Genomic DNA, 8,095 nt, shown 5'->3' on the forward strand with positions numbered 1-8,095 from the left:
CATGAAATGTGTCCTTTAAAAAGGGGGGGTCAACCTGCTAAAGGAAGGAGAGCTTGGCCATCTTCATCCTTCATTTTAGCTTATTCTGTTTTGTAATACAACAGAACGGGCAGATGAACTTCAATGGGCCAATGAAGTACATATCTAGCAACAAAACTTTCCTCTTCCTTCCAGATTTAAATCAAGAGGCTTCTGAAGCCGTTGCTATGTGATCGGATTGTTGGTTTCAATGGAGGTCATCGGTGATGTCAGTAAGCAGCACCTGACACCGGGTCAGGGCAGAGAGAAACCGGGCTACGTTTTTAACCTGAGAGGTTCAGGTCCTGCTTTTGGCGCTTTTCTCGTCTCGTAAGGCTGTTTGTGTACACTGCTGACAGGGTACAAATCATGATAAAACTCTCTCTTTTAGATACACTTAGGGCTTGGGGACTTCATGTTTTCCCATCTAGAAACAGCCTCCCTACTCCCCCTCACCCCCCATATTGAAAGCAGCATCTTGCCGCCCTAACATCTAACACTCCTGAAAGATGAATTGTATCGGCATCTCCCTCAGTCAGCAAAAACACTTAGGATACGGAATCAGAAAAAGGCATAGCTTTTACAAATGCCTGTCACCATATTTATACCAAGAGGGGACAGTTTTTCTTAAATAATACTTCTACATTTTTCATTCTCTGGCATAGAGGCTTTAGATGTGAGTGGTTTGCAGTTGAAGAGTGTTAATTATCACATTCTTGGTGATCATTTGCATTTATATAGCATCTTTTATAGGAGCAAATCAAATCGTTAAAGCTATTATACTAATGAATGCAGGGCGGCAAGTGTCTTTACCTCCACATCTGCGGTGAGACGGCCAGGGTCTCAGCGGAGCCAAAAAAGGAGCCTCCTGCATGCCTCTCCCAGACTCAGATGGTTCCCTTGGAGCTTACAGGCCTCGAGGGAAGTCCTCCAGCACTCTGCTGAGGTCATCTCTGATCCTCATGTGATGAAAACTATTTTCCAAAATTGTTTGGAGGCTCTGATTTTTAACTTGTGTCAGGCAAACCCTGTGTTCCAGCCTGAAGGGCTAGAGCGGTCCTCCTTGTAAATGTGTCTCTTCAAGTTCCATCAAAGGGGTGGTGTTCTTGGGACTCAGGGGCTAGGCATCAGGCCCATCGAATTGCAAGTCTTTGAAAGGTCTTAAAATCATAGTCTCTCAAGATTAAAAATGACATTAAAGTCATCCACTTTGACTCTGTCTAAATTTTCTTTATGGTAGCCTACCAAGAGGTCCACTAGCTTATACTGAATGTCAGGTAGGTGGCCAAACTGAGACAGGAAGGGGGTAGGGCACAGCCATTCAAGGAATGCTACAGCAATTAACATCAAAGTGGTAAAAGACTCAACCCCCCAGAAGGCCTTGAGGCTCAAGATGATGGGAGATTTAACTTCTAGTAGACCTTGAGCTTCATTATATATTGAGCTTATTGTAATAAGTTAGCACAATGAGTAACATGCCTACAGGTGCCATGACTGTCCCGAGGCTAGCCACAAAAGGTCAAAGAGTGGGAAATGGCCAACTTCCTGGGAATCCCAGCCCCTTCCCCAGGCTAGTTAGACTGGTCCTTCCACTTATTTGCATATGAAGCTTCCAGAGCCCATAAAAATGGGCAACACTGCCCCTCTCTCTCCCTCTTCCCAGACGGCCCACATTCTGTCTGTGGAGTGTGTACCCACTTTTAATCTGAGCACCCAACCCCCACACCTTGTGGCCTTTCTCTTGCCTTTCAATGTAGCTCTCTAAATAAATCTACCTTTACTCAACTATGGCTCGCTCTTGAATTCTTTCCTGTGCGAAGCCAAGGACCCACACTTGGAGGGGCACGTCCCAGGGGCTCAACCAAAGCCTGGGACACGGCCCTCCTCATGCCATACATCTGTTTTCCTGTATCAAAACCACCATTGATTGATGAAAGAAACTTCTGATCAATGAGACAAAGTCTTTCATTTTTTCCACATCATTTACATAATGCCTTGCCACTGCCACACCTTGAAGATACAGTGACAAACCAGAGGAACCCTGGCCTCAGGCAGGTTAACCCCCACGCCCTCTCTGCCATGCTGTTAGGAGTCCAAAGCAGGTAGAAGGACAAATCTTCCTTCCCTGAGCACCACTTCTGAGATTCTGTAAAAGGCTATCAGACCACCTTTTTACTTCTGGTAAACATATTACAAGCATTTCAACAAAACATTCCCTTGAAAGAAAGAGCCATTTTCTTTGCAACTTAAACTTTTAAATCCTTAAGACAGGGTACAAATCATGTTGGCTGTCAGGTCAAACTTATATTGACCTACCGTGAACTGTCTTTGAATTTGGTGATCACTGTCTGGATTTGTAAATACTGTGTATAGCAATGCTCCTCTTCTGGCTTCTGAGTAGGAAGAATACTTTTTTGTTGTTTTCCATTGCTCTGATCTGGTACCACAAGCTGACAGACACTAAACACATATTCTGAAGTTCTTATAAATGTCTCCTACTTAAGTGCTTCAGGAGATAATTTCATGGGCTCTCTCCATGCTTCCATTAAAAGATAAACTGAGGCATATTAAAATTTTAAGAGTTTATTTGAGCACTGGAGTGGTTAGGAGCACTCCACCAACAGGAACCAGCGGCAAGACTATAGGGAAGACACAGAAGCAAAGTAAGGAAAGTATTTGATTGGCTAGTAGTTTAAGCCATTGCTTTATTTGGGGAAACCTAGCTGGCTGTTTGTGATTGGCTATCCTCGGGTTTTGATTTCTTAATCTTGAGGCATCTGCGGGCTTAAGTTTTGGTTTGCTTGCTAGGCTATTAAGGCATTAGAACCACCTGAGTCTAATGGTCTACTTATTTAATTAATTTAACACGTCTGTTACAAAGACAAGTCCCCAAATTTTATAACTGGACAATAAGTGCCTAAGCATATTTTCCAATTAGGTGATTTGTTCATTTGACCAATGAGAAAGTTGTATGATTCTCAAGGTCAAATCTGTTTTAAGTGGACAAATTTCTAATGTTAGCCTCAAAGTCACCAATAGCAAAGAAAATGAAAACCTTTACATTCTCAGGCTATTGATTTTTTAAAAAAAATTTTGGTCAGAATATTGTGCCTCCAACTAGACTTGGGAATTGTAGTCAGATAATGCATGCTCCAACAACATTTTTATCATGTCCTCCCCAAGGCACTTCTTGGAGGCTCAGCGGTGTCTCCCAGTCATCAAAAATAGTTAATTGATTTCTGTCCTGGTCCTGTGCTACTTTTCTACCTGTCACATTAAAATGATGGACACTTTCTTGTTTTCCCAGGGCAATTTTTTCCTAAACAACTATATAGAATTACCTGAAAATTTAGTTGAAGAGGCCATAAAGAGGGGAAGAGATTGGCTATTCAGGTTGGGTCAGATGGAATCTCCAGATTCAGGATTTGGTCATCAACTTTTAGATAACTTTTTAAATTTTTAAATTTTTTTGCATACCCAGCGTTGATCAGGGTCTTGGGACTGACCCATTAGCCATTTTGTAAGACATCGACACGTAACTTAAATTCCAAAATATTAATTTTCAAAAGGGAATATAACTTTGGTGATTAGAATATTAATCTGTAGGATTTTAGGGCACCCACTTGCTGTGTCAGCGTGCACAAGAAAATTAGTCAAAGGCTGTTATATCAGCATGTATGTACAGTGAGAGTAAAACAAAACAGAGCTAATGGACATGGACATTGGAGTTAGAAGTCAGAGGTTTAAGGTCCACTCTACCAGTTGCTAGCTCTGAAACTAATTACTTTGTGCCTCAGTTTTTAATCTGCAAAATGGGTGTAGCAATTGTACCTAATTCACATCTTGTAAGGAACAAATGAATACAGAACACAGCTCTAAGTGAGCACTGGCTATATAACAGACCCTTTGCTGAAATCAGAGTAAAAAGATCTGCATGGTCTAAAAGCATATTTCATCTAGATGCCCCAAAGTCTGATCACTGTGGAACTTATCACTCTGGTGCCAGGTAATACTGTCAACAGATTCAGTATTTATCTCTTTTGGGCCTCTTTAGCTAAGTTTTCCCAATTTCTTGCCCTTTCTCACCACACCCACTAGCAAACTTTTCGTCACTCTAGGCCTCATCTTTTCTATCTTTTCCTGGTGGCTATACTCTTATCTTCATGATTGGTTTGAGATGTTGCCAAGTCCTCTCCACTGTATATTTTCAAAGTACCACTTAAGAGTGAGATCTTTTTAGAGAAGGACAGGACTGTCTTATTAATGGGTGATTTGTACAAGGTTCAATCTAGACCTAGCTTTAAACAATCACCCAAAAACTAGTCTCTGAGACCACCTTGGTGAGTAAAACCCTTTATGCACTCACTAGAACCAGAGCACTCCAGAGCTGTACTCTCCAAGAAGGTAGTCATTAATTTCATGTGGCTACTTAGCATTAGTTCTAATTAAGATGTTACATGTACAAAATACATACAAGATTGTCAAGACTTTAGTATGAGAAAAAACTGTAAAATGTCTCACTAATAGAATTTTACATTGATTATATGGTGAAATTATAGTATTGCTATATTGGGTTAAATAGAATACATTTTTAAAATTAATTTCACATAATTCTTTTTTTACTGTTTTTATATGGCTATTAGAAAAAGTATATTACATGGCTGATATATATTTGTATTGGACAGAACTATTGTAATGAGGAATGAGGTTCTACAAGGAAACTGGTTCTCATTTAATAGAACTTTTCTAAATCAAACATTTAATGTGTACACTAGGATTCAGCAATTTCACTTTTAGGAATTAACCTGATGTAATCAGATGCATGTACCATGATGTTCATCACAGCAACATTTTACAAACAACCTAAAATATCCATCCATGGGGAATTAGTTGACTAAATTAGGATTCATCTATACTGAGAAGTGCCTTGTAGCTTTTCAAAATAATCATATCAATTTCTAATTCTTGCAGTTGGTAGCTGCTGCTTTTACTTCTAAGTCTTTATTTCTCTCTCTCTTTGTTTAAAAAAAAAATCCTAATTTTCTTTGGAAAATCACCCTTGTTCACATTCTTGGTCTTTACTATCTGGGCCTGTTCTACACACAGAAGGCATGTAATCCCAGCTTGATTAATTTGTATTTCACCCTCCAGGCCTCAATATTTGGTTCAGGAGTGGTCATTTGCTCCCAAGACTGTCCAATCAAAGCTAATCTTGGTACTTCCAAAGAGCTGGACTTCAAAGTGGGCATCATATATAAGCCTGTTGATATTTGCAGCCAAATTGTCCCCTCCTCCATAAACAAATCAATGAAGCCCTTGCCTTCCTGGAGTTGTAGGGGCAGAAAATTTTTCCTTTCTTCCCTTCTAGTTTCTTTAGCCAGTTTAATAATTAAACTGACATACAACAGATCACAAGACAAAAACAAACTTATTTTCATATATACAGGAATTCCATAAAAATATGAGACTCTAAGAAGTGACCAAAGCAGGAAGCGTTTATACCTTTTAGGCAAAGAAACAATTAATTTGTGAAGAATTGAAACGACAAAGAGGTTTAGGCTTGGGACAGTAGATGAGAGAAGAAGTAACAAGATTTGTTTATATGACCTTCTGGGTCCTAAGTTCCCTATCTCTAGTAATAAGGATATCCCTTTATCTCCTAGTACAAGGAAGGTACCTATCACATGGGAGGTCTGTTTCCTTCTTCAGGGGGATGAAGGAGGATCAGAATGTCCTTGTACCAACTGTCTCTCAAGTAACTTCAATTCAAAGTAATCAACATGCCAAAGTGGCACATTTTGGGATGGCATATTCTATTCCCCTTTAGTGTCTACGGGCTAAGGTAACTTCAGAGTGTTTTAGAGCAAATAAAATAGAGTAAAGGAATAGATGGTAGGGGAGGGGCATGCTTTATCTATGATGTTCAGAGTAGGCTTTTCTAAGAAGGTGACATTTGAACTGAGATGGAATACAAAGGAAACTGGTGCGTGAAGACCAGGGAAGATATGAACCATCATCATAGGCAAAGTTCCTAAGACAGGAAGGGCCCAGATGTGTCTGGGTATCAAAAGGAAGTCTGCTGAGGCTGGGAACAAGGGGAGAATGTTAAGAGCAGAAGTCGTGAAGACAGACTACATCCAGATTACGTAAAATCCTGCAGACCATGACAGCATTTAAAGTTCATTCTATTTGCAGCACAAGGGTTTTAAGCAGAGGGGTAATGTCCACAAAGTGTAAAGAAAAGTAGTCTGTTTTTCTGTCTTATGATAAGTTTTCCACAGTTAAGTATCTTAAGCTCACTATAAGAAAAATAAAAAAAAAGATATTATCATAAATATCACTCAGAATAAATGTATTTATAAAATCTCTAGCATGTCATAATTCTCATCATTAATTTTTAAAACACGATGATTATGCCAATAGCTGTCTAAGTATAGCGCTGCATAAGGCAGAGATACGTCTCTCTTCATGCCTCACTCTGCTCTCATCCAACCTGAACAGAGGCCTGGGGACAGAGACTACAGAAACAAGAGGAGTTAGGAATATTCTCAAAAGGTCAGTAAATGTTCCAGAGGAGAAACCAGCAAGACAACCATGCAAATCAGTAGAGTCCCAGAGGGTCTGTTGCTGAAAGAAATCAAGACAGGTCTAAAAGAAAACTGGCAACGAGATAAACCTTTAAATGCCACTTCACATTTGGCATTGATTTATTTGCTCCTGGATTTTAACTAATGTGCCATTCTTGAGGATGCATGTGTAGGAGACCAAGGAAACTTTTTTTTTTTCCTTCAAGCAGATGTGTGAATGTCGTTTACCTTTTCTAATGGCTGAGAAAGCTCAGTTTACCAAACCAATCCATTGGGCTTAGGTAAAATATTGAAATTAAAATGAGACTATCCCTGGGCCAGCTTTGTGAATAACTGTAAATTTCTTTTTTTTTTAATTGAAGTACAGTCAGTTACAATGTGTGAATTTCTGTTGTATAGCACAATGTTCCAGTCATGCGTTTATACACATAGAATCTTTTTCATTAAAAATTATTAGAAGATATTGAATATAGTTCCCTGTGCTATACATAAGAAGTTTGTTTTTTAATCTATTTTTATATATAGTGGCTAACATTTGCAAATCTCAAACTCCCAAATTTATCCCTTCCCACTCCCTTTCCCCCAGTAACCATATGATTGTTTACTATGTCTGCAAGTCTGTTTCTGTTTTGTAGATGAGTTCATTAATGTCCTCTTTTTTTCCTTTTTTTAGATTCCACATTTGAGTGATATTATACGGTATTTTTCTTTCTCTTTCTGGCTTACTTCACTTAGAATGACGATCTCTAGGTCCATCCATGTTGCTGCAAATGGCATTATTTTGTGTGGCTGAGTAATGTTCTATTGTGTAAATTTATCACAGCTTTTTCATCCAGTCACCTGTTGATGGACATTTAGGCTGCTGCCATGTCTTGGCTATTGTAAATAGTGCTGCTATGAACATTGGAGTGCATGTATCTTTTTGAATTAGAGTTCCCTCCAGATATATGCCTAGGGGTGAGATTGCTGGATCATAAGGCTGTAAGTTGCTTTTGAATAAGTAACCAAGTATTAGGTTTCCAATTCTGAACACTTTCTATCATCTTAGAGGGTGGTCTTTTTAAAAACCTTCTTCAGTAGCAGTGCCCCCATCACTAGCATCAGACTAGTCCCCACCCTAATTAAAATCTACTTCCGTCTTTTAATCATCTTCAAATGAAAATGACTAAGTAGAAGTGCTAAACATACCTGTGGTTATATATAATTTAGTGGAATTTAAGTTTTTCATTTAATAATCACTTACTGCATACCTATTTTATTAGATGAAAAGTGCTATTTACCAGGAATAATGATAAAATATACAAGGTCTCTGCTCAAGGATCTCAGCCTTACCAATCATCACAGTACTGTGGGGTAAGTGATATAATGGCTATACACATACAAGGAATTACAGATACAGAGAAAGCGTATGTGGGATACTTCCTAGAGGTGATGATGCCTGAACTAATCCTCAAAAAACAGGTAAGAAAAGCAGAGAAGGAAGGATTGGA

Source organism: Vicugna pacos, chromosome 13 (genome assembly GCF_048564905.1).
Source record: "Vicugna pacos chromosome 13, VicPac4, whole genome shotgun sequence".
Classification (NCBI taxonomy): Eukaryota; Metazoa; Chordata; class Mammalia; order Artiodactyla; family Camelidae; genus Vicugna; species Vicugna pacos.